The following is a 27,027-nucleotide window of genomic DNA, read 5'->3' as shown; positions in this document are numbered from 1 at the left end:
ACCCCTAAGAACTGTTGTGTTACCATGTCCTTCCATCTCTTGCCTTGCGGCGTTGGTGCATGGCACCAAGGTAGACCAACATAAACTCAACAGAAAAAAGGTACTGCTACACTAAGCAAACATCTCCCGCCCGAACAGGGACTTGAACCCAGGACCCTCTGATGCATGATTTTCTCTTGTGTGGCATCTAAAGTTGAAGGAAAAGAACCTCATGTACAAAGAGACAACCGAAGTCATGAAAGAGGAATCCACTCATTGTCAGCAGGGTTCAAACCTGAGAGCTTAGGCTCTCCAAAAAGGTTCAAGTGGAAACTCACTCTAACACTCAGAGCTTGTCAGAAACAGAGTGTGTGCAAAAAACAGGGCTGACATACAGGTGGCAACATGAAACTCAATTTCAATGTCATTCTGAAAAATCTGCCGTGACCCGGATTCGAACCGGGGTTGCTGCGGCCACAACGCAGAGTTCTAACCACTATACGATCACGGCAAGCGACCACTCTGCCACTGGAGAGCCTGCTTGAGATGCCGCTAAATACCAACCAGTCTTGTCCTCTTTAGCTTGCAGATAAAACCTTCAAGTTAAAAAAGAAAATATTGTACATCAAAGGTGCAGGTGTTTATACCAAAGAGCAAATCTGCTGCACACATGACCAGTCTGCCATTGGAGGTGCTGCCTGTGATGCCCCTGGGTACAATACAGTCTTGTGCTCTTTGGCTTACAGACAGAACGTTTTTCCTAACATGACTCTTTTTATAGAGTTTATTGTAATAGTGACTAGTTTATAAAGTCGGCCTCCAGAATGTCCAAACCAAAGGCAAGATAAAAACGTTCACGTAGTCGGCAGGATTCGAACCTGCGCGGGGAGACCCCAATGGATTTCTAGTCCATCGCCTTAACCACTCGGCCACGACTACAAATACAAGGCAGCCGTATTTCCATGTTCTTTCATTTCATGTTTTGTGGCGTTGCTCACCGAAAGCAAGCTCATGCTGTTAACAGGATTCAAACCTGCACAAGGAGAACAAAATGAATTTGTAGCCCGTCACCTTAACCACTTGTCCACACCCTCAATGACTATTCCATGTCCTTTCAACTCATGCGTTGCTGCATGGCACCAAGGTAGACCAGAAAGAGCTCAACGGCAAAAGGTCCTGCTGCACAAAACAAACATCACCCGCCCGAACAGGGACTTGAACCCTGGACCCTCAGATTAAAAGTCTGATGCTCTACCGACTGAGCTATCCGGGCTTCTCCTCCAACGCGCTGCGGTATTGCGTAGCAACAGTGATAACGTTGGTGGGAGAAAAAAATTCTGATGCAAGATTTTCTTTTGTGTGACAATTCAAGTTGAAGGAAAATAACCTCTTGTACAAAGAGACATCCAAAGGCATGACAGAGGAAGACACTCATTGTCAGCAGGGATCAAACCTGAGAGTTTAGGCTTTCAAAAAAAGGTTCAAGTTTCAATTCACTCTAACAGTCAGAGCTTGTCAGAAACAGACTGTCCACAAAATAACAGGGCTGACGTACAGGTGGCAACATGAAACTCAATTTCAGTGTCATTCTGAAAAACCTGCCGTGACCCGGATTCGAACCGGGGTTGCTGCGGCCACAACGCAGAGTACTAACCACTATACGATCACGGCGAACTACCACTCTGCCACTGGAGAGCCTGCTTGGGGTCCCACTGAATACCAACCAGCCTTGTCCTTGCAGACAAACCTTTTTTTCTTTTTTTCCCTTTTTCTTTTTAGCAGTATTAGTTAAAAAACAGTATATTGTACATCAAATGTGCAGTTGTTTATACCAAAGAGCAAATCTACTTCACTCTGTGAAACAGTCAGCAAATGTACTGACACCTAGTGATTAGAAAATGTATCAGCACCATGTTCCCTCTGAAGCAACGGAGCCAAAACTGATGGAGGAATACTCCCATGGTTGGCAGGGTTTAAGCCTGGAAGTTTGGGCTCTCAAAGAAGCTCCCAGTGGCAAATCACTCAAACACTCAGAGCATGTCAGCGACACATTGTACAAAAAACTGTGCTTGAAGGAAAGGTGGCAACATAGAGCTCAATTTCAGTTCCACTCTAAAAACACCCGCCATGATCCAGAATTCAGACCAGCTTTTCTGCAGCAACAACACAGACTACTAACCACTATGCGATCACACATTACCAGTCTGCCATTGGAGGTGCTGCCCGTGATGCCTCTGGATACAAAACAGTCTTGTACGCTTTAGCTTAAAGACAGAATGTTTTTCCTAACATGACTCTTTTCAAAGAGTATATTGTAATAGTCACTGTTTTTAAAGTCGGGCTCCAGAATGTCCAAACCAAAAACAAGATGAAAATGTCCACGTAGTCGGCAGGATTCGAACCTGCGCGGGGAGACCCCAATGGATTTCTAGTCCATCGCCTTAACCACTCGGCCACGACTACGAAGTGGCTAAATGTCCTTTCATCTCATGCCTTCTGCCGTTGCTCCAGTGTAGACCAGCCGGAAGCTCAACAGAAAAAGGTACTACTTCACTCGCCTGAGCAGGGACTTGAACTCTGGACCCTCAAAATAAAAGTAGTCCATAACCTTAACCACTTGGCCACACCCCTAAGAACTGTTGTGTTACCATGTCCTTCCATCTCTTGCCTTGCGGCGTTGGTGCATGGCACCAAGGTAGACCAACATAAACTCAACAGAAAAAAGGTACTGCTACACTAAGCAAACATCTCCCGCCCGAACAGGGACTTGAACCCAGGACCCTCTGATGCATGATTTTCTCTTGTGTGGCATCTTAAGTTGAAGGAAAAGAACCTCATGTACAAAGAGACAACCGAAGTCATGAAAGAGGAATCCACTCATTGTCAGCAGGGTTCAAACCTGAGAGCTTAGGCTCTCCAAAAAGGTTCAAGTGGAAACTCACTCTAACACTCAGAGCTTGTCAGAAACAGAGTGTGTGCAAAAAACAGGGCTGACATACAGGTGGCAACATGAAACTCAATTTCAATGTCATTCTGAAAAATCTGCCGTGACCCGGATTCGAACCGGGGTTGCTGCGGCCACAACGCAGAGCACTAACCACTATACGATCACGGCAAGCGACCACTCTGCCACTGGAGAGCCTGCTTGAGATGCCGCTAAATACCAACCAGTCTTGTCCTCTTTAGCTTGCAGATAAAACCTTCAAGTTAAAAAAGAAAATATTGTACATCAAAGGTGCAGGTGTTTATACCAAAGAGCAAATCTGCTGCACACATGACCAGTCTGCCATTGGAGGTGCTGCCTGTGATGCCCCTGGGTACAATACAGTCTTGTGCTCTTTGGCTTACAGACAGAACGTTTTTCCTAACATGACTCTTTTTATAGAGTTTATTGTAATAGTGACTAGTTTATAAAGTCGGCCTCCAGAATGTCCAAACCAAAGGCAAGATAAAAACGTTCACGTAGTCGGCAGGATTCGAACCTGCGCGGGGAGACCCCAATGGATTTCTAGTCCATCGCCTTAACCACTCGGCCACGACTACAAATACAAGGTGGCCGTATTTCCATGTTCTTTCATTTCATGTTTTGTGGCGTTGCTCACCGAAAGCAAGCTCATGCTGTTAACAGGATTCAAACCTGCACAAGGAGAACAAAATGAATTTGTAGCCCGTCACCTTAACCACTTGTCCACACCCTCAATGACTATTCCATGTCCTTTCAACTCATGCGTTGCTGCATGGCACCAAGGTAGACCAGAAAGAGCTCAACGGCAAAAGGTCCTGCTGCACAAAACAAACATCACCCGCCCGAACAGGGACTTGAACCCTGGACCCTCAGATTAAAAGTCTGATGCTCTACCGACTGAGCTATCCGGGCTTCTCCTCCAACGCGCTGCGGTATTGCGCAGCAACAGTGATAACGTTGGTGGGAGAAAAAAATTCTGATGCAAGATTTTCTTTTGTGTGACAATTCAAGTTGAAGGAAAATAACCTCTTGTACAAAGAGACATCCAAAGGCATGACAGAGGAAGACACTCATTGTCAGCAGGGATCAAACCTGAGAGTTTAGGCTTTCAAAAAAAGGTTCAAGTTTCAATTCACTCTAACAGTCAGAGCTTGTCAGAAACAGACTGTCCACAAAATAACAGGGCTGACGTACAGGTGGCAACATGAAACTCAATTTCAGTGTCATTCTGAAAAACCTGCCGTGACCCGGATTCGAACCGGGGTTGCTGCGGCCACAACGCAGAGTACTAACCACTATACGATCACGGCGAACTACCACTCTGCCACTGGAGAGCCTGCTTGGGGTCCCACTGAATACCAACCAGCCTTGTCCTTGCAGACAAACCTTTTTTTTTCTTTTTTTCCCTTTTTCTTTTTAGCAGTATTAGTTAAAAAACAGTATATTGTACATCAAATGTGCAGTTGTTTATACCAAAGAGCAAATCTACTTCACTCTGTGAAACAGTCAGCAAATGTACTGACACCTAGTGATTAGAAAATGTATCAGCACCATGTTCCCTCTGAAGCAACGGAGCCAAAACTGATGGAGGAATACTCCCATGGTTGGCAGGGTTTAAGCCTGGAAGTTTGGGCTCTCAAAGAAGCTCCCAGTGGCAAATCACTCAAACACTCAGAGCATGTCAGCGACACATTGTACAAAAAACTGTGCTTGAAGGAAAGGTGGCAACATAGAGCTCAATTTCAGTTCCACTCTAAAAACACCCGCCATGATCCAGAATTCAGACCAGCTTTTCTGCAGCAACAACACAGACTACTAACCACTATGCGATCACACATTACCAGTCTGCCATTGGAGGTGCTGCCCGTGATGCCTCTGGATACAAAACAGTCTTGTACGCTTTAGCTTAAAGACAGAATGTTTTTCCTAACATGACTCTTTTCAAAGAGTATATTGTAATAGTCACTGTTTTTAAAGTCGGGCTCCAGAATGTCCAAACCAAAAACAAGATGAAAATGTCCACGTAGTCGGCAGGATTCGAACCTGCGCGGGGAGACCCCAATGGATTTCTAGTCCATCGCCTTAACCACTCGGCCACGACTACGAAGTGGCTAAATGTCCTTTCATCTCATGCCTTCTGCCGTTGCTCCAGTGTAGACCAGCCGGAAGCTCAACAGAAAAAGGTACTACTTCACTCGCCTGAGCAGGGACTTGAACTCTGGACCCTCAAAATAAAAGTAGTCCATAACCTTAACCACTTGGCCACACCCCTAAGAACTGTTGTGTTACCATGTCCTTCCATCTCTTGCCTTGCGGCGTTGGTGCATGGCACCAAGGTAGACCAACATAAACTCAACAGAAAAAAGGTACTGCTACACTAAGCAAACATCTCCCGCCCGAACAGGGACTTGAACCCAGGACCCTCTGATGCATGATTTTCTCTTGTGTGGCATCTAAAGTTGAAGGAAAAGAACCTCATGTACAAAGAGACAACCGAAGTCATGAAAGAGGAATCCACTCATTGTCAGCAGGGTTCAAACCTGAGAGCTTAGGCTCTCCAAAAAGGTTCAAGTGGAAACTCACTCTAACACTCAGAGCTTGTCAGAAACAGAGTGTGTGCAAAAAACAGGGCTGACATACAGGTGGCAACATGAAACTCAATTTCAATGTCATTCTGAAAAATCTGCCGTGACCCGGATTCGAACCGGGGTTGCTGCGGCCACAACGCAGAGCACTAACCACTATACGATCACGGCAAGCGACCACTCTGCCACTGGAGAGCCTGCTTGAGATGCCGCTAAATACCAACCAGTCTTGTCCTCTTTAGCTTGCAGATAAAACCTTCAAGTTAAAAAAGAAAATATTGTACATCAAAGGTGCAGGTGTTTATACCAAAGAGCAAATCTGCTGCACACATGACCAGTCTGCCATTGGAGGTGCTGCCTGTGATGCCCCTGGGTACAATACAGTCTTGTGCTCTTTGGCTTACAGACAGAACGTTTTTCCTAACATGACTCTTTTTATAGAGTTTATTGTAATAGTGACTAGTTTATAAAGTCGGCCTCCAGAATGTCCAAACCAAAGGCAAGATAAAAACATTCACGTAGTCGGCAGGATTCGAACCTGCGCGGGGAGACCCCAATGGATTTCTAGTCCATCGCCTTAACCACTCGGCCACGACTACAAATACAAGGTGGCCGTATTTCCATGTTCTTTCATTTCATGTTTTGTGGCGTTGCTCACCGAAAGCAAGCTCATGCTGTTAACAGGATTCAAACCTGCACAAGGAGAACAAAATGAATTTGTAGCCCGTCACCTTAACCACTTGTCCACACCCTCAATGACTATTCCATGTCCTTTCAACTCATGCGTTGCTGCATGGCACCAAGGTAGACCAGAAAGAGCTCAACAGCAAAAGGTCCTGCTGCACAAAACAAACATCACCCGCCCGAACAGGGACTTGAACCCTGGACCCTCAGATTAAAAGTCTGATGCTCTACCGACTGAGCTATCCGGGCTTCTCCTCCAACGCGCTGCGGTATTGCGCAGCAACAGTGATAACGTTGGTGGGAGAAAAAAATTCTGATGCAAGATTTTCTTTTGTGTGACAATTCAAGTTGAAGGAAAATAACCTCTTGTACAAAGAGACATCCAAAGGCATGACAGAGGAAGACACTCATTGTCAGCAGGGATCAAACCTGAGAGTTTAGGCTTTCAAAAAAAGGTTCAAGTTTCAATTCACTCTAACAGTCAGAGCTTGTCAGAAACAGACTGTCCACAAAATAACAGGGCTGACGTACAGGTGGCAACATGAAACTCAATTTCAGTGTCATTCTGAAAAACCTGCCGTGACCCGGATTCGAACCGGGGTTGCTGCGGCCACAACGCAGAGTACTAACCACTATACGATCACGGCGAACTACCACTCTGCCACTGGAGAGCCTGCTTGGGGTCCCACTGAATACCAACCAGCCTTGTCCTTGCAGACAAACCTTTTTTTCTTTTTTTCCCTTTTTCTTTTTAGCAGTATTAGTTAAAAAACAGTATATTGTACATCAAATGTGCAGTTGTTTATACCAAAGAGCAAATCTACTTCACTCTGTGAAACAGTCAGCAAATGTACTGACACCTAGTGATTAGAAAATGTATCAGCACCATGTTCCCTCTGAAGCAACGGAGCCAAAACTGATGGAGGAATACTCCCATGGTTGGCAGGGTTTAAGCCTGGAAGTTTGGGCTCTCAAAGAAGCTCCCAGTGGCAAATCACTCAAACACTCAGAGCATGTCAGCGACACATTGTACAAAAAACTGTGCTTGAAGGAAAGGTGGCAACATAGAGCTCAATTTCAGTTCCACTCTAAAAACACCCGCCATGATCCAGAATTCAGACCAGCTTTTCTGCAGCAACAACACAGACTACTAACCACTATGCGATCACACATTACCAGTCTGCCATTGGAGGTGCTGCCCGTGATGCCTCTGGATACAAAACAGTCTTGTACGCTTTAGCTTAAAGACAGAATGTTTTTCCTAACATGACTCTTTTCAAAGAGTATATTGTAATAGTCACTGTTTTTAAAGTCGGGCTCCAGAATGTCCAAACCAAAAACAAGATGAAAATGTCCACGTAGTCGGCAGGATTCGAACCTGCGCGGGGAGACCCCAATGGATTTCTAGTCCATCGCCTTAACCACTCGGCCACGACTACGAAGTGGCTAAATGTCCTTTCATCTCATGCCTTCTGCCGTTGCTCCAGTGTAGACCAGCCGGAAGCTCAACAGAAAAAGGTACTACTTCACTCGCCTGAGCAGGGACTTGAACTCTGGACCCTCAAAATAAAAGTAGTCCATAACCTTAACCACTTGGCCACACCCCTAAGAACTGTTGTGTTACCATGTCCTTCCATCTCTTGCCTTGCGGCGTTGGTGCATGGCACCAAGGTAGACCAACATAAACTCAACAGAAAAAAGGTACTGCTACACTAAGCAAACATCTCCCGCCCGAACAGGGACTTGAACCCAGGACCCTCTGATGCATGATTTTCTCTTGTGTGGCATCTAAAGTTGAAGGAAAAGAACCTCATGTACAAAGAGACAACCGAAGTCATGAAAGAGGAATCCACTCATTGTCAGCAGGGTTCAAACCTGAGAGCTTAGGCTCTCCAAAAAGGTTCAAGTGGAAACTCACTCTAACACTCAGAGCTTGTCAGAAACAGAGTGTGTGCAAAAAACAGGGCTGACATACAGGTGGCAACATGAAACTCAATTTCAATGTCATTCTGAAAAATCTGCCGTGACCCGGATTCGAACCGGGGTTGCTGCGGCCACAACGCAGAGTACTAACCACTATACGATCACGGCAAGCGACCACTCTGCCACTGGAGAGCCTGCTTGAGATGCCGCTAAATACCAACCAGTCTTGTCCTCTTTAGCTTGCAGATAAAACCTTCAAGTTAAAAAAGAAAATATTGTACATCAAAGGTGCAGGTGTTTATACCAAAGAGCAAATCTGCTGCACACATGACCAGTCTGCCATTGGAGGTGCTGCCTGTGATGCCCCTGGGTACAATACAGTCTTGTGCTCTTTGGCTTACAGACAGAACGTTTTTCCTAACATGACTCTTTTTATAGAGTTTATTGTAATAGTGACTAGTTTATAAAGTCGGCCTCCAGAATGTCCAAACCAAAGGCAAGATAAAAACGTTCACGTAGTCGGCAGGATTCGAACCTGCGCGGGGAGACCCCAATGGATTTCTAGTCCATCGCCTTAACCACTCGGCCACGACTACAAATACAAGGTGGCCGTATTTCCATGTTCTTTCATTTCATGTTTTGTGGCGTTGCTCACCGAAAGCAAGCTCATGCTGTTAACAGGATTCAAACCTGCACAAGGAGAACAAAATGAATTTGTAGCCCGTCACCTTAACCACTTGTCCACACCCTCAATGACTATTCCATGTCCTTTCAACTCATGCGCTGCTGCATGGCACCAAGGTAGACCAGAAAGAGCTCAACGGCAAAAGGTCCTGCTGCACAAAACAAACATCACCCGCCCGAACAGGGACTTGAACCCTGGACCCTCAGATTAAAAGTCTGATGCTCTACCGACTGAGCTATCCGGGCTTCTCCTCCAACGCGCTGCGGTATTGCGCAGCAACAGTGATAACGTTGGTGGGAGAAAAAAATTCTGATGCAAGATTTTCTTTTGTGTGACAATTCAAGTTGAAGGAAAATAACCTCTTGTACAAAGAGACATCCAAAGGCATGACAGAGGAAGACACTCATTGTCAGCAGGGATCAAACCTGAGAGTTTAGGCTTTCAAAAAAAGGTTCAAGTTTCAATTCACTCTAACAGTCAGAGCTTGTCAGAAACAGACTGTCCACAAAATAACAGGGCTGACGTACAGGTGGCAACATGAAACTCAATTTCAGTGTCATTCTGAAAAACCTGCCGTGACCCGGACTCAAACCGGGGTTGCTGCAGCCACAACGCAGAGTACTAACCACTATACAATCACGGCGAACTACCACTCTGCCACTGGAGAGCCTGCTTGGGGTCCCACTGAATACCAACCAGCCTTGTCCTTGCAGACAAACCTTTTTTTCTTTTTTTCCCTTTTTCTTTTTAGCAGTATTAGTTAAAAAACAGTATATTGTACATCAAATGTGCAGTTGTTTATACCAAAGAGCAAATCTACTTCACTCTGTGAAACAGTCAGCAAATGTACTGACACCTAGTGATTAGAAAATGTATCAGCACCATGTTCCCTCTGAAGCAACGGAGCCAAAACTGATGGAGGAATACTCCCATGGTTGGCAGGGTTTAAGCCTGGAAGTTTGGGCTCTCAAAGAAGCTCCCAGTGGCAAATCACTCAAACACTCAGAGCATGTCAGCGACACATTGTACAAAAAACTGTGCTTGAAGGAAAGGTGGCAACATAGAGCTCAATTTCAGTTCCACTCTAAAAACACCCGCCATGATCCAGAATTCAGACCAGCTTTTCTGCAGCAACAACACAGACTACTAACCACTATGCGATCACACATTACCAGTCTGCCATTGGAGGTGCTGCCCGTGATGCCTCTGGATACAAAACAGTCTTGTACGCTTTAGCTTAAAGACAGAATGTTTTTCCTAACATGACTCTTTTCAAAGAGTATATTGTAATAGTCACTGTTTTTAAAGTCGGGCTCCAGAATGTCCAAACCAAAAACAAGATGAAAATGTCCACGTAGTCGGCAGGATTCGAACCTGCGCGGGGAGACCCCAATGGATTTCTAGTCCATCGCCTTAACCACTCGGCCACGACTACGAAGTGGCTAAATGTCCTTTCATCTCATGCCTTCTGCCGTTGCTCCAGTGTAGACCAGCCGGAAGCTCAACAGAAAAAGGTACTACTTCACTCGCCTGAGCAGGGACTTGAACTCTGGACCCTCAAAATAAAAGTAGTCCATAACCTTAACCACTTGGCCACACCCCTAAGAACTGTTGTGTTACCATGTCCTTCCATCTCTTGCCTTGCGGCGTTGGTGCATGGCACCAAGGTAGACCAACATAAACTCAACAGAAAAAAGGTACTGCTACACTAAGCAAACATCTCCCGCCCGAACAGGGACTTGAACCCAGGACCCTCTGATGCATGATTTTCTCTTGTGTGGCATCTAAAGTTGAAGGAAAAGAACCTCATGTACAAAGAGACAACCGAAGTCATGAAAGAGGAATCCACTCATTGTCAGCAGGGTTCAAACCTGAGAGCTTAGGCTCTCCAAAAAGGTTCAAGTGGAAACTCACTCTAACACTCAGAGCTTGTCAGAAACAGAGTGTGTGCAAAAAACAGGGCTGACATACAGGTGGCAACATGAAACTCAATTTCAATGTCATTCTGAAAAATCTGCCGTGACCCGGATTCGAACCGGGGTTGCTGCGGCCACAACGCAGAGTACTAACCACTATACGATCACGGCAAGCGACCACTCTGCCACTGGAGAGCCTGCTTGAGATGCCGCTAAATACCAACCAGTCTTGTCCTCTTTAGCTTGCAGATAAAACCTTCAAGTTAAAAAAGAAAATATTGTACATCAAAGGTGCAGGTGTTTATACCAAAGAGCAAATCTGCTGCACACATGACCAGTCTGCCATTGGAGGTGCTGCCTGTGATGCCCCTGGGTACAATACAGTCTTGTGCTCTTTGGCTTACAGACAGAACGTTTTTCCTAACATGACTCTTTTTATAGAGTTTATTGTAATAGTGACTAGTTTATAAAGTCGGCCTCCAGAATGTCCAAACCAAAGGCAAGATAAAAACGTTCACGTAGTCGGCAGGATTCGAACCTGCGCGGGGAGACCCCAATGGATTTCTAGTCCATCGCCTTAACCACTCGGCCACGACTACAAATACAAGGTGGCTGTATTTCCATGTTCTTTCATTTCATGTTTTGTGGCGTTGCTCACCGAAAGCAAGCTCATGCTGTTAACAGGATTCAAACCTGCACAAGGAGAACAAAATGAATTTGTAGCCCGTCACCTTAACCACTTGTCCACACCCTCAATGACTATTCCATGTCCTTTCAACTCATGCGTTGCTGCATGGCACCAAGGTAGACCAGAAAGAGCTCAACGGCAAAAGGTCCTGCTGCACAAAACAAACATCACCCGCCCGAACAGGGACTTGAACCCTGGACCCTCAGATTAAAAGTCTGATGCTCTACCGACTGAGCTATCCGGGCTTCTCCTCCAACGCGCTGCGGTATTGCGCAGCAACAGTGATAACGTTGGTGGGAGAAAAAAATTCTGATGCAAGATTTTCTTTTGTGTGACAATTCAAGTTGAAGGAAAATAACCTCTTGTACAAAGAGACATCCAAAGGCATGACAGAGGAAGACACTCATTGTCAGCAGGGATCAAACCTGAGAGTTTAGGCTTTCAAAAAAAGGTTCAAGTTTCAATTCACTCTAACAGTCAGAGCTTGTCAGAAACAGACTGTCCACAAAATAACAGGGCTGACGTACAGGTGGCAACATGAAACTCAATTTCAGTGTCATTCTGAAAAACCTGCCGTGACCCGGATTCGAACCGGGGTTGCTGCGGCCACAACGCAGAGTACTAACCACTATACGATCACAGCGAACTACCACTCTGCCACTGGAGAGCCTGCTTGGGGTCCCACTGAATACCAACCAGCCTTGTCCTTGCAGACAAACCTTTTTTTCTTTTTTTCCCTTTTTCTTTTTAGCAGTATTAGTTAAAAAACAGTATATTGTACATCAAATGTGCAGTTGTTTATACCAAAGAGCAAATCTACTTCACTCTGTGAAACAGTCAGCAAATGTACTGACACCTAGTGATTAGAAAATGTATCAGCACCATGTTCCCTCTGAAGCAACGGAGCCATAACTGATGGAGGAATACTCCCATGGTTGGCAGGGTTTAAGCCTGGAAGTTTGGGCTCACAAAGAAGCTCCCAGTGGCAAATCACTCAAACACTCAGAGCATGTCAGCGACACATTGTACAAAAAACTGTGCTTGAAGGAAAGGTGGCAACATAGAGCTCAATTTCAGTTCCACTCTAAAAACACCCGCCATGATCCAGAATTCAGACCAGCTTTTCTGCAGCAACAACACAGACTACTAACCACTATGCGATCACACATTACCAGTCTGCCATTGGAGGTGCTGCCCGTGATGCCTCTGGATACAAAACAGTCTTGTACGCTTTAGCTTAAAGACAGAATGTTTTTCCTAACATGACTCTTTTCAAAGAGTATATTGTAATAGTCACTGTTTTTAAAGTCGGGCTCCAGAATGTCCAAACCAAAAACAAGATGAAAATGTCCACGTAGTCGGCAGGATTCGAACCTGCGCGGGGAGACCCCAATGGATTTCTAGTCCATCGCCTTAACCACTCGGCCACGACTACGAAGTGGCTAAATGTCCTTTCATCTCATGCCTTCTGCCGTTGCTCCAGTGTAGACCAGCCGGAAGCTCAACAGAAAAAGGTACTACTTCACTCGCCTGAGCAGGGACTTGAACTCTGGACCCTCAAAATAAAAGTAGTCCATAACCTTAACCACTTGGCCACACCCCTAAGAACTGTTGTGTTACCATGTCCTTCCATCTCTTGCCTTGCGGCGTTGGTGCATGGCACCAAGGTAGACCAACATAAACTCAACAGAAAAAAGGTACTGCTACACTAAGCAAACATCTCCCGCCCGAACAGGGACTTGAACCCAGGACCCTCTGATGCATGATTTTCTCTTGTGTGGCATCTAAAGTTGAAGGAAAAGAACCTCATGTACAAAGAGACAACCGAAGTCATGAAAGAGGAATCCACTCATTGTCAGCAGGGTTCAAACCTGAGAGCTTAGGCTCTCCAAAAAGGTTCAAGTGGAAACTCACTCTAACACTCAGAGCTTGTCAGAAACAGAGTGTGTGCAAAAAACAGGGCTGACATACAGGTGGCAACATGAAACTCAATTTCAATGTCATTCTGAAAAATCTGCCGTGACCCGGATTCGAACCGGGGTTGCTGCGGCCACAACGCAGAGCACTAACCACTATACGATCACGGCAAGCGACCACTCTGCCACTGGAGAGCCTGCTTGAGATGCCGCTAAATACCAACCAGTCTTGTCCTCTTTAGCTTGCAGATAAAACCTTCAAGTTAAAAAAGAAAATATTGTACATCAAAGGTGCAGGTGTTTATACCAAAGAGCAAATCTGCTGCACACATGACCAGTCTGCCATTGGAGGTGCTGCCTGTGATGCCCCTGGGTACAATACAGTCTTGTGCTCTTTGGCTTACAGACAGAACGTTTTTCCTAACATGACTCTTTTTATAGAGTTTATTGTAATAGTGACTAGTTTATAAAGTCGGCCTCCAGAATGTCCAAACCAAAGGCAAGATAAAAACATTCACGTAGTCGGCAGGATTCGAACCTGCGCGGGGAGACCCCAATGGATTTCTAGTCCATCGCCTTAACCACTCGGCCACGACTACAAATACAAGGTGGCCGTATTTCCATGTTCTTTCATTTCATGTTTTGTGGCGTTGCTCACCGAAAGCAAGCTCATGCTGTTAACAGGATTCAAACCTGCACAAGGAGAACAAAATGAATTTGTAGCCCGTCACCTTAACCACTTGTCCACACCCTCAATGACTATTCCATGTCCTTTCAACTCATGCGTTGCTGCATGGCACCAAGGTAGACCAGAAAGAGCTCAACAGCAAAAGGTCCTGCTGCACAAAACAAACATCACCCGCCCGAACAGGGACTTGAACCCTGGACCCTCAGATTAAAAGTCTGATGCTCTACCGACTGAGCTATCCGGGCTTCTCCTCCAACGCGCTGCGGTATTGCGCAGCAACAGTGATAACGTTGGTGGGAGAAAAAAATTCTGATGCAAGATTTTCTTTTGTGTGACAATTCAAGTTGAAGGAAAATAACCTCTTGTACAAAGAGACATCCAAAGGCATGACAGAGGAAGACACTCATTGTCAGCAGGGATCAAACCTGAGAGTTTAGGCTTTCAAAAAAAGGTTCAAGTTTCAATTCACTCTAACAGTCAGAGCTTGTCAGAAACAGACTGTCCACAAAATAACAGGGCTGACGTACAGGTGGCAACATGAAACTCAATTTCAGTGTCATTCTGAAAAACCTGCCGTGACCCGGATTCGAACCGGGGTTGCTGCGGCCACAACGCAGAGTACTAACCACTATACGATCACGGCGAACTACCACTCTGCCACTGGAGAGCCTGCTTGGGGTCCCACTGAATACCAACCAGCCTTGTCCTTGCAGACAAACCTTTTTTTCTTTTTTTCCCTTTTTCTTTTTAGCAGTATTAGTTAAAAAACAGTATATTGTACATCAAATGTGCAGTTGTTTATACCAAAGAGCAAATCTACTTCACTCTGTGAAACAGTCAGCAAATGTACTGACACCTAGTGATTAGAAAATGTATCAGCACCATGTTCCCTCTGAAGCAACGGAGCCAAAACTGATGGAGGAATACTCCCATGGTTGGCAGGGTTTAAGCCTGGAAGTTTGGGCTCTCAAAGAAGCTCCCAGTGGCAAATCACTCAAACACTCAGAGCATGTCAGCGACACATTGTACAAAAAACTGTGCTTGAAGGAAAGGTGGCAACATAGAGCTCAATTTCAGTTCCACTCTAAAAACACCCGCCATGATCCAGAATTCAGACCAGCTTTTCTGCAGCAACAACACAGACTACTAACCACTATGCGATCACACATTACCAGTCTGCCATTGGAGGTGCTGCCCGTGATGCCTCTGGATACAAAACAGTCTTGTACGCTTTAGCTTAAAGACAGAATGTTTTTCCTAACATGACTCTTTTCAAAGAGTATATTGTAATAGTCACTGTTTTTAAAGTCGGGCTCCAGAATGTCCAAACCAAAAACAAGATGAAAATGTCCACGTAGTCGGCAGGATTCGAACCTGCGCGGGGAGACCCCAAGGGATTTCTAGTCCATCGCCTTAACCACTCGGCCACGACTACGAAGTGGCTAAATGTCCTTTCATCTCATGCCTTCTGCCGTTGCTCCAGTGTAGACCAGCCGGAAGCTCAACAGAAAAAGGTACTACTTCACTCGCCTGAGCAGGGACTTGAACTCTGGACCCTCAAAATAAAAGTAGTCCATAACCTTAACCACTTGGCCACACCCCTAAGAACTGTTGTGTTACCATGTCCTTCCATCTCTTGCCTTGCGGCGTTGGTGCATGGCACCAAGGTAGACCAACATAAACTCAACAGAAAAAAGGTACTGCTACACTAAGCAAACATCTCCCGCCCGAACAGGGACTTGAACCCAGGACCCTCTGATGCATGATTTTCTCTTGTGTGGCATCTAAAGTTGAAGGAAAAGAACCTCATGTACAAAGAGACAACCGAAGTCATGAAAGAGGAATCCACTCATTGTCAGCAGGGTTCAAACCTGAGAGCTTAGGCTCTCCAAAAAGGTTCAAGTGGAAACTCACTCTAACACTCAGAGCTTGTCAGAAACAGAGTGTGTGCAAAAAACAGGGCTGACATACAGGTGGCAACATGAAACTCAATTTCAATGTCATTCTGAAAAATCTGCCGTGACCCGGATTCGAACCGGGGTTGCTGCGGCCACAACGCAGAGTACTAACCACTATACGATCACGGCAAGCGACCACTCTGCCACTGGAGAGCCTGCTTGAGATGCCGCTAAATACCAACCAGTCTTGTCCTCTTTAGCTTGCAGATAAAACCTTCAAGTTAAAAAAGAAAATATTGTACATCAAAGGTGCAGGTGTTTATACCAAAGAGCAAATCTGCTGCACACATGACCAGTCTGCCATTGGAGGTGCTGCCTGTGATGCCCCTGGGTACAATACAGTCTTGTGCTCTTTGGCTTACAGACAGAACGTTTTTCCTAACATGACTCTTTTTATAGAGTTTATTGTAATAGTGACTAGTTTATAAAGTCGGCCTCCAGAATGTCCAAACCAAAGGCAAGATAAAAACGTTCACGTAGTCGGCAGGATTCGAACCTGCGCGGGGAGACCCCAATGGATTTCTAGTCCATCGCCTTAACCACTCGGCCACGACTACAAATACAAGGTGGCTGTATTTCCATGTTCTTTCATTTCATGTTTTGTGGCGTTGCTCACCGAAAGCAAGCTCATGCTGTTAACAGGATTCAAACCTGCACAAGGAGAACAAAATGAATTTGTAGCCCGTCACCTTAACCACTTGTCCACACCCTCAATGACTATTCCATGTCCTTTCAACTCATGCGTTGCTGCATGGCACCAAGGTAGACCAGAAAGAGCTCAACGGCAAAAGGTCCTGCTGCACAAAACAAACATCACCCGCCCGAACAGGGACTTGAACCCTGGACCCTCAGATTAAAAGTCTGATGCTCTACCGACTGAGCTATCCGGGCTTCTCCTCCAACGCGCTGCGGTATTGCGCAGCAACAGTGATAACGTTGGTGGGAGAAAAAAATTCTGATGCAAGATTTTCTTTTGTGTGACAATTCAAGTTGAAGGAAAATAACCTCTTGTACAAAGAGACATCCAAAGGCATGACAGAGGAAGACACTCATTGTCAGCAGGGATCAAACCTGAGAGTTTAGGCTTTCAAAAAAAGGTTCAAGTTTCAATTCACTCTAACAGTCAGAGCTTGTCAGAAACAGACTGTCCACAAAATAACAGGGCTGACGTACAGGTGGCAACATGAAACTCAATTTCAGTGTCATTCTGAAAAACCTGCCGTGACCCGGATTCGAACCGGGGTTGCTGCGGCCACAACGCAGAGTACTAACCACTATACGATCACAGCGAACTACCACTCTGCCACTGGAGAGCCTGCTTGGGGTCCCACTGAATACCAACCAGCCTTGTCCTTGCAGACAAACCTTTTTTTCTTTTTTTCCCTTTTTCTTTTTAGCAGTATTAGTTAAAAAACAGTATATTGTACATCAAATGTGCAGTTGTTTATACCAAAGAGCAAATCTACTTCACTCTGTGAAACAGTCAGCAAATGTACTGACACCTAGTGATTAGAAAATGTATCAGCACCATGTTCCCTCTGAAGCAACGGAGCCATAACTGATGGAGGAATACTCCCATGGTTGGCAGGGTTTAAGCCTGGAAGTTTGGGCTCACAAAGAAGCTCCCAGTGGCAAATCACTCAAACACTCAGAGCATGTCAGCGACACATTGTACAAAAAACTGTGCTTGAAGGAAAGGTGGCAACATAGAGCTCAATTTCAGTTCCACTCTAAAAACACCCGCCATGATCCAGAATTCAGACCAGCTTTTCTGCAGCAACAACACAGACTACTAACCACTATGCGATCACACATTACCAGTCTGCCATTGGAGGTGCTGCCCGTGATGCCTCTGGATACAAAACAGTCTTGTACGCTTTAGCTTAAAGACAGAATGTTTTTCCTAACATGACTCTTTTCAAAGAGTATATTGTAATAGTCACTGTTTTTAAAGTCGGGCTCCAGAATGTCCAAACCAAAAACAAGATGAAAATGTCCACGTAGTCGGCAGGATTCGAACCTGCGCGGGGAGATCCCAATGGATTTCTAGTCCATCGCCTTAACCACTCGGCCACGACTACGAAGTGGCTAAATGTCCTTTCATCTCATGCCTTCTGCCGTTGCTCCAGTGTAGACCAGCCGGAAGCTCAACAGAAAAAGGTACTACTTCACTCGCCTGAGCAGGGACTTGAACTCTGGACCCTCTGATGCATGATTTTCTCTTGTGTGGCATCTAAAGTTGAAGGAAAAGAACCTCATGTACAAAGAGACAACCGAAGTCATGAAAGAGAAATCCACTCATTGTCAGCAGGGTTCAAACCTGAGAGCTTAGGCTCTCCAAAAATGTTCAAGTGGAAACTCACTCTAACACTCAGAGCTTGTCAGAAACAGAGTGTGTGCAAAAAACAGGGCTGACATACAGGTGGCAACATGAAACTCAATTTCAATGTCATTCTGAAAAATCTGCCGTGACCCGGATTCGAACCGGGGTTGCTGCGGCCACAACGCAGAGCACTAACCACTATACGATCACGGCGAACTACCACTCTGCCACTGGAGAGCCTGCTTGGGGTCCCACTGAATACCAACCAGCCTTGTCCTTGTAGACAAACCTTATTTTCTTTTTTTCCCTTTTTCTTTTTAGCAGGATTAGTTAAAAAACAGTATATTGTACATCAAATGTGCAGTTGTTTATACCAAAGAGCAAATCTACTTCACTCTGTGAAACAGTCAGCAAATGTACTGACACCTAGTGATTAGAAAATGTATCAGCACCATGTTCCCTCTGAAGCAACGGAGCCAAAACTGATGGAGGAATACTCCCATGGTTGGCAGGGTTTAAGCCTGGAAGTTTGGGCTCTCAAAGAAGCTCCCAGTGGCAAATCACTCAAACACTCAGAGCATGTCAGCGACACATTGTACAAAAAACTGTGCTTGAAGGAAAGGTGGCAACATAGAGCTCAATTTCAGTTCCACTCTAAAAACACCCGCCATGATCCAGAATTCAGACCAGCTTTTCTGCAGCAACAACACAGACTACTAACCACTATGCGATCACACATTACCAGTCTGCCATTGGAGGTGCTGCCCGTGATGCCTCTGGATACAAAACAGTCTTGTACGCTTTAGCTTAAGCCTGGGATACACTGTGCGATATTATCAATCGTTGCTCTTGGCTCTAGCTCAAACTGCACGACAGAATCGCAGGGTGTAAAAGTTCGCAGCTCACGATTTATGTTCTCACACTGTACGACCCGATGCTCTTATGCGATCTTACCGCTCACACTGTGCGTCCAATATCGCACGTCGGACTTGAAACAGAAGAAGAAGAACAACAAAAACACGGTAGTAGGATGCTGACAAGGAATGATGAGGGTCACCAGAGCAAAAAGCGCTCGATCTCGTGCCTTTCCGTGAGTTCGTGTAAGCGCATGGACTTTTTTTATCTTTTTTTTTTATGATGTTATTTGTATCTGAAGAATGTTCTTTTTTTATTATTATTTTTTTTATTGAACTTTTGAAATAACAGAACATGTTGCTTCCTTCTAGTGATGGGTCGTTCTTGAACGATTCGCTCATTTTGAACGAATCTTTAATGTGACTCGGGACAAACGAGTCGTCTCGGGGAGTGATTCGTTCAGTCGCGCATGCGCAACATCCTATTACTGGAATTAGTTCACCTGTTTTTAGAGTCGTTAGGCGAGGTGAGCGAACCATAGACTAAACAGGGCTCGACATTAAGGCTTGTCCGCTTGTCCGGGACAAGTGGATTTTTTTGTAGGACAAGTGGAAGAGAAAATTGGTTGTCCGACTGGACAAGTTAAATTTCAAACAAAATAAAATGCCATGTTAATTAACGTTATATGCCGTTAACGACAGAGCAGAACGTGCAGCGCAAACACCGAGCGGAATATTGAACAGAGAGCGCAGCGCGCCGACACACACACACACACACACACACACACACACACACACACACACACGGAACGGAAAAGACCTGCTCGTGAAGTTACTGTACGTTCACACCGCCGCCGACTTGAGCTGCAAAGAAGCTCTGGCCGCCCCGTCAAGAACTCTTGTCAAAAAGTACGAGGAAGCTTGTTGACGCTTTGGCCGCTCTGACGTAGCAGCATTCTATGTTCGATCATGGGAGAGTGCGCGAGGGCGCGCGGCTCTCTCTCTCTCTCTCTCGAAATTGCGATAAATTAATCTGTGCGACCTCAAATTATATTTGGAAGCATTTGTGCGAGTGAGAGAAATGAGTGTGGTGCGACTCGGTTTCAAAACTGTCGCTAGCCTAACTACTGAATAGTAGTACAAGACTAAAAGTCTTGATTAACGTATAAGTTTAAGAGACGAAAAGACGATCGCGATAGGTTTGAATAAATCTTCAAAAAGGCAATGATGTCATTGAATAAATATGCATGCTGTACGTTTCAAAGTCAAAACGCTGCAGGGATGTCTTCATATGAATGTATCTGAAGGGAACAGACTGTCCTCAGAAACATGTCGTTTGCATGTCATTTCATGTCTGATAAAACGGCGTTAGTGCTGGTTTGTGTACAGCTGTTACTATGGAAACCGTAGTATTTCAGCGCTCCTAAAGCGCCCCCTCGTGACAAACAAATAAATTTTTATTTTCAATACATTTTTTCAGCTGTTTATGGTCAAATTATTGGAATTATCGATCCATGTGTAAGTGTGAAATAATTTAATTTGCCTTTTAAAAATCTAAACAATTAAGTAATACTAATGTTATATATCTTATATAAATATAAGAAATTATATACTTGATTTATCCCTTTTAATGGTATAAAGGTTGAAATGCCATTGTATTAGATATTTTGTTTTTTGTGTCTGTTTCTGAATAATAAATCATGTAATTTTATGGCTTAATATTCTACCGTACATTGTCCAACCCCACTCATACTGTTCATTTAACTTGTGCAGCTCTTAAAAAAAGGGTCATAAATTGCCTTAAATTGATATTTTAAAATTCTGCAGCTACACTAAATGGTGAAATAAAATTCTTTCCTTGATATTTGTTTATATTTGTGTATTGAAAATATTTTGATTGACATTTAGACTCCTATCTGATTTTCTATATTTTTAAAAAATGTCTTTTTTTTATTTGGGCTAGTTAAATTAATTTTTGGGCTATCAAATTCTGATGAGTACCTGCCCGAAGGGCTACCAGAGATTTTGACATTTTGCGAGCCCTGAGCCGTCAATCATTCCCTGTCACTGAAACTGCGCTCCGCTTAACTTAGAACTGGACGTTTTTTTCTCTCTCTCTCTCTCTCAACTAAAGCCTGTTCTAGTGCACAAACTGCAATTAGGGGTGTGTGAAATGACGATTTTATTTTTATTGTGGACAATTACAGGGTTTCCACAATCTGCTTTTGAAGAAATATAGTATATTTCGTGCTACAGCGCACATTCTGTCAGATACAATTCTGCCGCCTCCGTGTCAATATACTATACAATGCGGCTCAGATAGCACATATACGTCTGCAAGATGTCTGATAAAGATCTCTTGATCTGGAAAGCATCTGCTGTGTACAAACATCTGGCAGGCGTCTGTCAGATGTCAGTTAATCAGAATCGGCCATGAAGAATCAAGATCGGTGCATAACTAAAAAGAAATTGGGTGCTCCTAAATTTTTTGGGATGCTCCTAACTTTTTAAAGTTGGGAGCACCAGTGCTACCAAGTAAAAAAGTTAATTTCGAGCCCTGCCTTACACCAACAGCACCATATGAGTTCAAACGGGAACGAAAATTTGTAACCAAATGGAAAGATGAATTCGACTGGGTTATTTATGAAGACGGAGAAATGTTCTGTGGCGTCTGTCGGATAGATAGTTTTATTTTTTTTCACCAAGAGTCACCACTACCTCTGGTGATACACTGTGCACATCAGCGTGCAAAGTATTACTTTGTATTATACTATGAGTCTGGAGATCCTTCTACTGTTCCTTTCTACTTATACTTCTACGTTCCTTTCTACTGTTTCAACTGAATTGTATTAATATTGATAGTGTTTGGATGCTTTCAATGAATTCTGCATTAGCAAAACAAAAAAATAAATAAATGATATTATAAATCTTTACCCGGACAAGTGACTTTTGTGCATGGACAAGTGAAACATAAATTTACTTGTCCGAAGGACAAGTGCCTCAAAAAGTTAATGTCAAGCCCTGGACTAAAGTAGACATAGACTTAAATCTAAGCCCTAGCCCGGCCCTGGTCCGAGACGCACAGGCTGTAGCCCGGCCCGTGTCCGACAGCTTATCAAAAATTTTGGCCCGAGTCCGACCCGAAGCCCGTCTTTTTTTCCGCCAAACAGCTTATACTGTTACAGCCATTAAAATAGACCAGATTTCGTATTTAATAGAAAGTTTATGTTTTTTCGTTTCGGTTTTTTTATCAGAACAATTTAGAGAAAAGTTTGGAGTTTTTTGTTTGTTTGTTTTTTAAATGTAAGTTAGTTTTTTAAGTGACATCGATATCCAAGCGGTATGTGGTCCACAGTGTGTTTACTCAATTTAACCATATATCAAATCAACACTTGACTAGTCTACAATGCAATTCACAGATATAAAACAAACATCAATATAGCAAAATGTTAGATTTAAAGTTTATTATCACCATCTCAGAACAAAGGCATTTCAAACAGGGCAGGCAGTTCTGCTGCGCAAAACCGGAACATACAAAGTCGCAGTGGTAAAGTAAACGAATATTGAACAAATATATAAAGAATAAATAATAATATAGAAAACTTAAAAAACACAACTTTACCACGTGGCTGAAAATCTCTCTGCGGTATGTGAGCACAGTGGAGCGGCAACAATTTCCCCCGCACTCCTTGCATTTAATAATCCAGCTCCACTCCTCTCTCACTGATGTCAGAAACACCGCTCCGCGTCAAAAAACAACAACAAAAAAAAAAACAAATTAAGTATGTTTGAAATGTAACAGTCCTGTTCATAAAATATAATAAAATAAAATAACAGGAGAGTTTCAAACATAGTGTGCAATATTTGTTCCGACCACAGCTAATAATTGTCAGCATTAAAAGAGTATTGCTGCTTTATCCAGTGCAAAGTTTGTAATGAAAATAATACGTTTTCGTCAGTTATTTTACCTACAGATCACATTATTTCTGATTTGAGTGATCCATCTCTATCAAGCTAAACAGCGGTGGTGGAGCGCTCTTGAAGAGAGTGAAAACCATGACGCTCCGACTTTTAAAAAAATCCGCTCCTTCCTCCATTCAAAATCACACCGCTCCACTCCGCGCTCCGCTCATACTCTGCTATGCGCGAGAAATCACTGGCGCTTCCGGGGACGCACGCATGAAATCATGAAATCACGCCCGATATATGTGCAAGTTATGACGTGAAAATTGGCCCGAAGCCCGGCCCTAGGGGCAAAAAAAAAAAAAATTCGGGCCCCGACGGGCTCGGACTCAAATGCAGGGCTCTAGACTAAAGACCCAGGCAAACAATGATTTAATATTTTCTGTTTCTTATAGCATTATAGTTTTGTTTTGTTTTGTTTTGTTTGAAGTGTGATTAACGTTTGTGTCAGCAGTAGATGTGTTAGGGAGGTTAAAGGCTAACATTTGAATTATATTTATTGTTAAAATGAACGAAATTACTCGAAAAAAGATTCGTTCATTTTGCTGAACGAGACTCAAAGGTCCGAGTCGGTAAAATGATCCGAACTTCCCATCACTACTTCCTTCACTTTCACTTTCGTGTTTGCACAGGCGCAGTGCCAGAGTTTTGGGGTAATCAGGTCGTAGACGCTCGTAGCATTGCTTCAATGGTGCGATACACTCACGAGGGCCGACCAGAATTTCAAACCAGTTTGATTTTCATCCGACCATACGATTGTCGATCGTGAGAGGGTAATCGCTTCTCGTTACCCTGTGTATACTACACGATGTGAGACGCACGAGTCAGCTGAAAATCGGCCCGATCCAAGAAATTCTCGCACGAGTGAAAAATCGTGGCAAAAAGGGTCAAAAATCGTACAGTGTATGCCCGGCTTTAAAGACAGAATGTTTTTCCTAACATGACTCTTTTCAAAGAGTATATTGTAATAGTCACTGTTTTTAAAGTCGGGCTCCAGAATGTCCAAACCAAAAACAAGATGAAAATGTCCACGTAGTCGGCAGAATTCGAACCTGCGCGGGGAGACCCCAATGGATTTCTAGTCCATCGCCTTAACCACTCGGCCACGACTACGAAGTGGCTAAATGTCCTTTCATCTCATGCCTTCTGCCGTTGCTCCAGTGTAGACCAGCCGGAAGCTCAACAGAAAAAGGTACTACTTCACTCGCCTGAGCAGGGACTTGAACTCTGGACCCTCAAAATAAAAGTAGTCCATAACCTTAACCACTTGGCCACACCCCTAAGAACTGTTGTGTTACCATGTCCTTCCATCTCTTGCCTTGCGGCGTTGGTGCATGGCACCAAGGTAGACCAACATAAACTCAACAGAAAAAAGGTACTGCTACACTAAGCAAACATCTCCCGCCCGAACAGGGACTTGAACCCAGGACCCTCTGATGCATGATTTTCTCTTGTGTGGCATCTAAAGTTGAAGGAAAAGAACCTCATGTACAAAGAGACAACCGAAGTCATGAAAGAGGAATCCACTCATTGTCAGCAGGGTTCAAACCTGAGAGCTTAGGCTCTCCAAAAAGGTTCAAGTGGAAACTCACTCTAACACTCAGAGCTTGTCAGAAACAGAGTGTGTGCAAAAAACAGGGCTGACATACAGGTGGCAACATGAAACTCAATTTCAATGTCATTCTGAAAAATCTGCCGTGACCCGGATTCGAACCGGGGTTGCTGCGGCCACAACGCAGAGTACTAACCACTATACGATCACGGCAAGCGACCACTCTGCCACTGGAGAGCCTGCTTGAGATGCCGCTAAATACCAACCAGTCTTGTCCTCTTTAGCTTGCAGATAAAACCTTCAAGTTAAAAAAGAAAATATTGTACATCAAAGGTGCAGGTGTTTATACCAAAGAGCAAATCTGCTGCACACATGACCAGTCTGCCATTGGAGGTGCTGCCTGTGATGCCCCTGGGTACAATACAGTCTTGTGCTCTTTGGCTTACAGACAGAACGTTTTTCCTAACATGACTCTTTTTATAGAGTTTATTGTAATAGTGACTAGTTTATAAAGTCGGCCTCCAGAATGTCCAAACCAAAGGCAAGATAAAAACGTTCACGTAGTCGGCAGGATTCGAACCTGCGCGGGGAGACCCCAATGGATTTCTAGTCCATCACCTTAACCACTCGGCCACGACTACAAATACAAGGTGGCCGTATTTCCATGTTCTTTCATTTCATGTTTTGTGGCGTTGCTCACCGAAAGCAAGCTCATGCTGTTAACAGGATTCAAACCTGCACAAGGAGAACAAAATGAATTTGTAGCCCGTCACCTTAACCACTTGTCCACACCCTCAATGACTATTCCATGTCCTTTCAACTCATGCGTTGCTGCATGGCACCAAGGTAGACCAGAAAGAGCTCAACGGCAAAAGGTCCTGCTGCACAAAACAAACATCACCCGCCCGAACAGGGACTTGAACCCTGGACCCTCAGATTAAAAGTCTGATGCTCTACCGACTGAGCTATCCGGGCTTCTCCTCCAACGCGCTGCGGTATTGCGCAGCAACAGTGATAACGTTGGTGGGAGAAAAAAATTCTGATGCAAGATTTTCTTTTGTGTGACAATTCAAGTTGAAGGAAAATAACCTCTTGTACAAAGAGACATCCAAAGGCATGACAGAGGAAGACACTCATTGTCAGCAGGGATCAAACCTGAGAGTTTAGGCTTTCAAAAAAAGGTTCAAGTTTCAATTCACTCTAACAGTCAGAGCTTGTCAGAAACAGACTGTCCACAAAATAACAGGGCTGACGTACAGGTGGCAACATGAAACTCAATTTCAGTGTCATTCTGAAAAACCTGCCGTGACCCGGATTCGAACCGGGGTTGCTGCGGCCACAACGCAGAGTACTAACCACTATACGATCACGGCGAACTACCACTCTGCCACTGGAGAGCCTGCTTGGGGTCCCACTGAATACCAACCAGTCTTGTCCTTGCAGACAAACCTTTTTTTCTTTTTTCCCCTTTTTCTTTTTAGCAGTATTAGTTAAAAAACAGTATATTGTACATCAAATGTGCAGTTGTTTATACCAAAGAGCAAATCTACTTCACTCTGTGAAACAGTCAGCAAATGTACTGACACCTAGTGATTAGAAAATGTATCAGCACCATGTTCCCTCTGAAGCAACGGAGCCAAAACTGATGGAGGAATACTCCCATGGTTGGCAGGGTTTAAGCCTGGAAGTTTGGGCTCTCAAAGAAGCTCCCAGTGGCAAATCACTCAAACACTCAGAGCATGTCAGCGACACATTGTACAAAAAACTGTGCTTGAAGGAAAGTTGGCAACATAGAGCTCAATTTCAGTTCCACTCTAAAAACACCTGCCATGATCCAGAATTCAGACCAGCTTTTCTGCAGCAACAACACAGACTACTAACCACTATGCGATCACACATTACCAGTCTGCCATTGGAGGTGCTGCCCGTGATGCCTCTGGATACAAAACAGTCTTGTACGCTTTAGCTTAAAGACAGAATGTTTTTCCTAACATGACTCTTTTCAAAGAGTATATTGTAATAGTCACTGTTTTTAAAGTCGGGCTCCAGAATGTTTAAACCAAAAACAAGATAAAAACGTCCACGTAGTCAGCAGGATTCGAACCTGCGCGGGGAGACCCCAATGGATTTCTAGTCCATCGCCTTACCCACTCAGCCACGACTACAAAGTGGCTAAATGTTTTTTCATCTCATACCTTCTGCCGTTGCTCCAGTGTAGACCAGCCAGAGCTCAACAGAAAAAGGTACTACTTCACTCGCCTGAGCAGGGACTTGAACTCTGGACCCTCAAAATAAAAGTAGTCCATCACCTTAACCACTTGGCCACACCCCTAAAAACTGTTGTGTTA

At 44.3% G+C, this 27,027-nt stretch overlaps 41 non-coding genes across 41 annotated transcripts; all 41 read right to left on the bottom strand.

Annotated features, from left to right (window-relative positions):
* Positions 1 to 418: 418 nt before the first annotated feature.
* On the bottom strand, positions 419 to 490 carry trnah-gug (transfer RNA histidin (anticodon GUG)). The gene has a single exon. It is a non-coding gene; the product is annotated as a tRNA-His (tRNA).
* A 346-nt stretch (positions 491 to 836) lies between these two features.
* On the bottom strand, positions 837 to 918 carry trnas-aga (transfer RNA serine (anticodon AGA)). Its single transcript has one exon. It is a non-coding gene; the product is annotated as a tRNA-Ser (tRNA).
* A 261-nt stretch (positions 919 to 1,179) lies between these two features.
* On the bottom strand, positions 1,180 to 1,252 carry trnak-uuu (transfer RNA lysine (anticodon UUU)). The gene has a single exon. It is a non-coding gene; the product is annotated as a tRNA-Lys (tRNA).
* Positions 1,253 to 1,578: 326 nt separating this feature from the next.
* On the bottom strand, positions 1,579 to 1,650 carry trnah-gug (transfer RNA histidin (anticodon GUG)). The gene has a single exon. It is a non-coding gene; the product is annotated as a tRNA-His (tRNA).
* Positions 1,651 to 2,360: 710 nt separating this feature from the next.
* Positions 2,361 to 2,442, bottom strand: trnas-aga (transfer RNA serine (anticodon AGA)). The gene has a single exon. It is a non-coding gene; the product is annotated as a tRNA-Ser (tRNA).
* Positions 2,443 to 3,022: 580 nt separating this feature from the next.
* On the bottom strand, positions 3,023 to 3,094 carry trnah-gug (transfer RNA histidin (anticodon GUG)). Its single transcript has one exon. It is a non-coding gene; the product is annotated as a tRNA-His (tRNA).
* Positions 3,095 to 3,440: 346 nt separating this feature from the next.
* On the bottom strand, positions 3,441 to 3,522 carry trnas-aga (transfer RNA serine (anticodon AGA)). The gene has a single exon. It is a non-coding gene; the product is annotated as a tRNA-Ser (tRNA).
* Positions 3,523 to 3,783: 261 nt separating this feature from the next.
* trnak-uuu (transfer RNA lysine (anticodon UUU)) lies at positions 3,784 to 3,856 on the bottom strand. The gene has a single exon. It is a non-coding gene; the product is annotated as a tRNA-Lys (tRNA).
* A 326-nt stretch (positions 3,857 to 4,182) lies between these two features.
* On the bottom strand, positions 4,183 to 4,254 carry trnah-gug (transfer RNA histidin (anticodon GUG)). The gene has a single exon. It is a non-coding gene; the product is annotated as a tRNA-His (tRNA).
* Positions 4,255 to 4,966: 712 nt separating this feature from the next.
* On the bottom strand, positions 4,967 to 5,048 carry trnas-aga (transfer RNA serine (anticodon AGA)). The gene has a single exon. It is a non-coding gene; the product is annotated as a tRNA-Ser (tRNA).
* Positions 5,049 to 5,628: 580 nt separating this feature from the next.
* Positions 5,629 to 5,700, bottom strand: trnah-gug (transfer RNA histidin (anticodon GUG)). Its single transcript has one exon. It is a non-coding gene; the product is annotated as a tRNA-His (tRNA).
* Positions 5,701 to 6,046: 346 nt separating this feature from the next.
* On the bottom strand, positions 6,047 to 6,128 carry trnas-aga (transfer RNA serine (anticodon AGA)). Its single transcript has one exon. It is a non-coding gene; the product is annotated as a tRNA-Ser (tRNA).
* A 261-nt stretch (positions 6,129 to 6,389) lies between these two features.
* On the bottom strand, positions 6,390 to 6,462 carry trnak-uuu (transfer RNA lysine (anticodon UUU)). Its single transcript has one exon. It is a non-coding gene; the product is annotated as a tRNA-Lys (tRNA).
* A 326-nt stretch (positions 6,463 to 6,788) lies between these two features.
* trnah-gug (transfer RNA histidin (anticodon GUG)) lies at positions 6,789 to 6,860 on the bottom strand. Its single transcript has one exon. It is a non-coding gene; the product is annotated as a tRNA-His (tRNA).
* Positions 6,861 to 7,570: 710 nt separating this feature from the next.
* trnas-aga (transfer RNA serine (anticodon AGA)) lies at positions 7,571 to 7,652 on the bottom strand. Its single transcript has one exon. It is a non-coding gene; the product is annotated as a tRNA-Ser (tRNA).
* Positions 7,653 to 8,232: 580 nt separating this feature from the next.
* On the bottom strand, positions 8,233 to 8,304 carry trnah-gug (transfer RNA histidin (anticodon GUG)). The gene has a single exon. It is a non-coding gene; the product is annotated as a tRNA-His (tRNA).
* A 346-nt stretch (positions 8,305 to 8,650) lies between these two features.
* trnas-aga (transfer RNA serine (anticodon AGA)) lies at positions 8,651 to 8,732 on the bottom strand. The gene has a single exon. It is a non-coding gene; the product is annotated as a tRNA-Ser (tRNA).
* A 261-nt stretch (positions 8,733 to 8,993) lies between these two features.
* On the bottom strand, positions 8,994 to 9,066 carry trnak-uuu (transfer RNA lysine (anticodon UUU)). Its single transcript has one exon. It is a non-coding gene; the product is annotated as a tRNA-Lys (tRNA).
* A 1,108-nt stretch (positions 9,067 to 10,174) lies between these two features.
* Positions 10,175 to 10,256, bottom strand: trnas-aga (transfer RNA serine (anticodon AGA)). Its single transcript has one exon. It is a non-coding gene; the product is annotated as a tRNA-Ser (tRNA).
* A 580-nt stretch (positions 10,257 to 10,836) lies between these two features.
* trnah-gug (transfer RNA histidin (anticodon GUG)) lies at positions 10,837 to 10,908 on the bottom strand. Its single transcript has one exon. It is a non-coding gene; the product is annotated as a tRNA-His (tRNA).
* A 346-nt stretch (positions 10,909 to 11,254) lies between these two features.
* trnas-aga (transfer RNA serine (anticodon AGA)) lies at positions 11,255 to 11,336 on the bottom strand. Its single transcript has one exon. It is a non-coding gene; the product is annotated as a tRNA-Ser (tRNA).
* A 261-nt stretch (positions 11,337 to 11,597) lies between these two features.
* Positions 11,598 to 11,670, bottom strand: trnak-uuu (transfer RNA lysine (anticodon UUU)). Its single transcript has one exon. It is a non-coding gene; the product is annotated as a tRNA-Lys (tRNA).
* A 326-nt stretch (positions 11,671 to 11,996) lies between these two features.
* trnah-gug (transfer RNA histidin (anticodon GUG)) lies at positions 11,997 to 12,068 on the bottom strand. The gene has a single exon. It is a non-coding gene; the product is annotated as a tRNA-His (tRNA).
* Positions 12,069 to 12,778: 710 nt separating this feature from the next.
* Positions 12,779 to 12,860, bottom strand: trnas-aga (transfer RNA serine (anticodon AGA)). The gene has a single exon. It is a non-coding gene; the product is annotated as a tRNA-Ser (tRNA).
* Positions 12,861 to 13,440: 580 nt separating this feature from the next.
* On the bottom strand, positions 13,441 to 13,512 carry trnah-gug (transfer RNA histidin (anticodon GUG)). Its single transcript has one exon. It is a non-coding gene; the product is annotated as a tRNA-His (tRNA).
* Positions 13,513 to 13,858: 346 nt separating this feature from the next.
* Positions 13,859 to 13,940, bottom strand: trnas-aga (transfer RNA serine (anticodon AGA)). The gene has a single exon. It is a non-coding gene; the product is annotated as a tRNA-Ser (tRNA).
* A 261-nt stretch (positions 13,941 to 14,201) lies between these two features.
* On the bottom strand, positions 14,202 to 14,274 carry trnak-uuu (transfer RNA lysine (anticodon UUU)). Its single transcript has one exon. It is a non-coding gene; the product is annotated as a tRNA-Lys (tRNA).
* A 326-nt stretch (positions 14,275 to 14,600) lies between these two features.
* trnah-gug (transfer RNA histidin (anticodon GUG)) lies at positions 14,601 to 14,672 on the bottom strand. The gene has a single exon. It is a non-coding gene; the product is annotated as a tRNA-His (tRNA).
* Positions 14,673 to 15,382: 710 nt separating this feature from the next.
* On the bottom strand, positions 15,383 to 15,464 carry trnas-aga (transfer RNA serine (anticodon AGA)). Its single transcript has one exon. It is a non-coding gene; the product is annotated as a tRNA-Ser (tRNA).
* A 580-nt stretch (positions 15,465 to 16,044) lies between these two features.
* On the bottom strand, positions 16,045 to 16,116 carry trnah-gug (transfer RNA histidin (anticodon GUG)). Its single transcript has one exon. It is a non-coding gene; the product is annotated as a tRNA-His (tRNA).
* A 346-nt stretch (positions 16,117 to 16,462) lies between these two features.
* On the bottom strand, positions 16,463 to 16,544 carry trnas-aga (transfer RNA serine (anticodon AGA)). Its single transcript has one exon. It is a non-coding gene; the product is annotated as a tRNA-Ser (tRNA).
* Positions 16,545 to 16,805: 261 nt separating this feature from the next.
* Positions 16,806 to 16,878, bottom strand: trnak-uuu (transfer RNA lysine (anticodon UUU)). Its single transcript has one exon. It is a non-coding gene; the product is annotated as a tRNA-Lys (tRNA).
* A 326-nt stretch (positions 16,879 to 17,204) lies between these two features.
* On the bottom strand, positions 17,205 to 17,276 carry trnah-gug (transfer RNA histidin (anticodon GUG)). The gene has a single exon. It is a non-coding gene; the product is annotated as a tRNA-His (tRNA).
* Positions 17,277 to 17,986: 710 nt separating this feature from the next.
* On the bottom strand, positions 17,987 to 18,068 carry trnas-aga (transfer RNA serine (anticodon AGA)). Its single transcript has one exon. It is a non-coding gene; the product is annotated as a tRNA-Ser (tRNA).
* A 383-nt stretch (positions 18,069 to 18,451) lies between these two features.
* On the bottom strand, positions 18,452 to 18,523 carry trnah-gug (transfer RNA histidin (anticodon GUG)). The gene has a single exon. It is a non-coding gene; the product is annotated as a tRNA-His (tRNA).
* A 5,635-nt stretch (positions 18,524 to 24,158) lies between these two features.
* Positions 24,159 to 24,240, bottom strand: trnas-aga (transfer RNA serine (anticodon AGA)). Its single transcript has one exon. It is a non-coding gene; the product is annotated as a tRNA-Ser (tRNA).
* Positions 24,241 to 24,820: 580 nt separating this feature from the next.
* On the bottom strand, positions 24,821 to 24,892 carry trnah-gug (transfer RNA histidin (anticodon GUG)). Its single transcript has one exon. It is a non-coding gene; the product is annotated as a tRNA-His (tRNA).
* Positions 24,893 to 25,238: 346 nt separating this feature from the next.
* trnas-aga (transfer RNA serine (anticodon AGA)) lies at positions 25,239 to 25,320 on the bottom strand. Its single transcript has one exon. It is a non-coding gene; the product is annotated as a tRNA-Ser (tRNA).
* Positions 25,321 to 25,581: 261 nt separating this feature from the next.
* Positions 25,582 to 25,654, bottom strand: trnak-uuu (transfer RNA lysine (anticodon UUU)). Its single transcript has one exon. It is a non-coding gene; the product is annotated as a tRNA-Lys (tRNA).
* Positions 25,655 to 25,980: 326 nt separating this feature from the next.
* On the bottom strand, positions 25,981 to 26,052 carry trnah-gug (transfer RNA histidin (anticodon GUG)). The gene has a single exon. It is a non-coding gene; the product is annotated as a tRNA-His (tRNA).
* Positions 26,053 to 26,762: 710 nt separating this feature from the next.
* trnas-aga (transfer RNA serine (anticodon AGA)) lies at positions 26,763 to 26,844 on the bottom strand. Its single transcript has one exon. It is a non-coding gene; the product is annotated as a tRNA-Ser (tRNA).
* Positions 26,845 to 27,027: the final 183 nt, after the last annotated feature.

The sequence above is a fragment of the Garra rufa genome, chromosome 14 (genome assembly GCF_049309525.1).
Source record: "Garra rufa chromosome 14, GarRuf1.0, whole genome shotgun sequence".
Taxonomy (NCBI): domain Eukaryota; kingdom Metazoa; phylum Chordata; class Actinopteri; order Cypriniformes; family Cyprinidae; genus Garra; species Garra rufa.
This window is presented reverse-complemented; position numbering and strand designations above follow the sequence as displayed.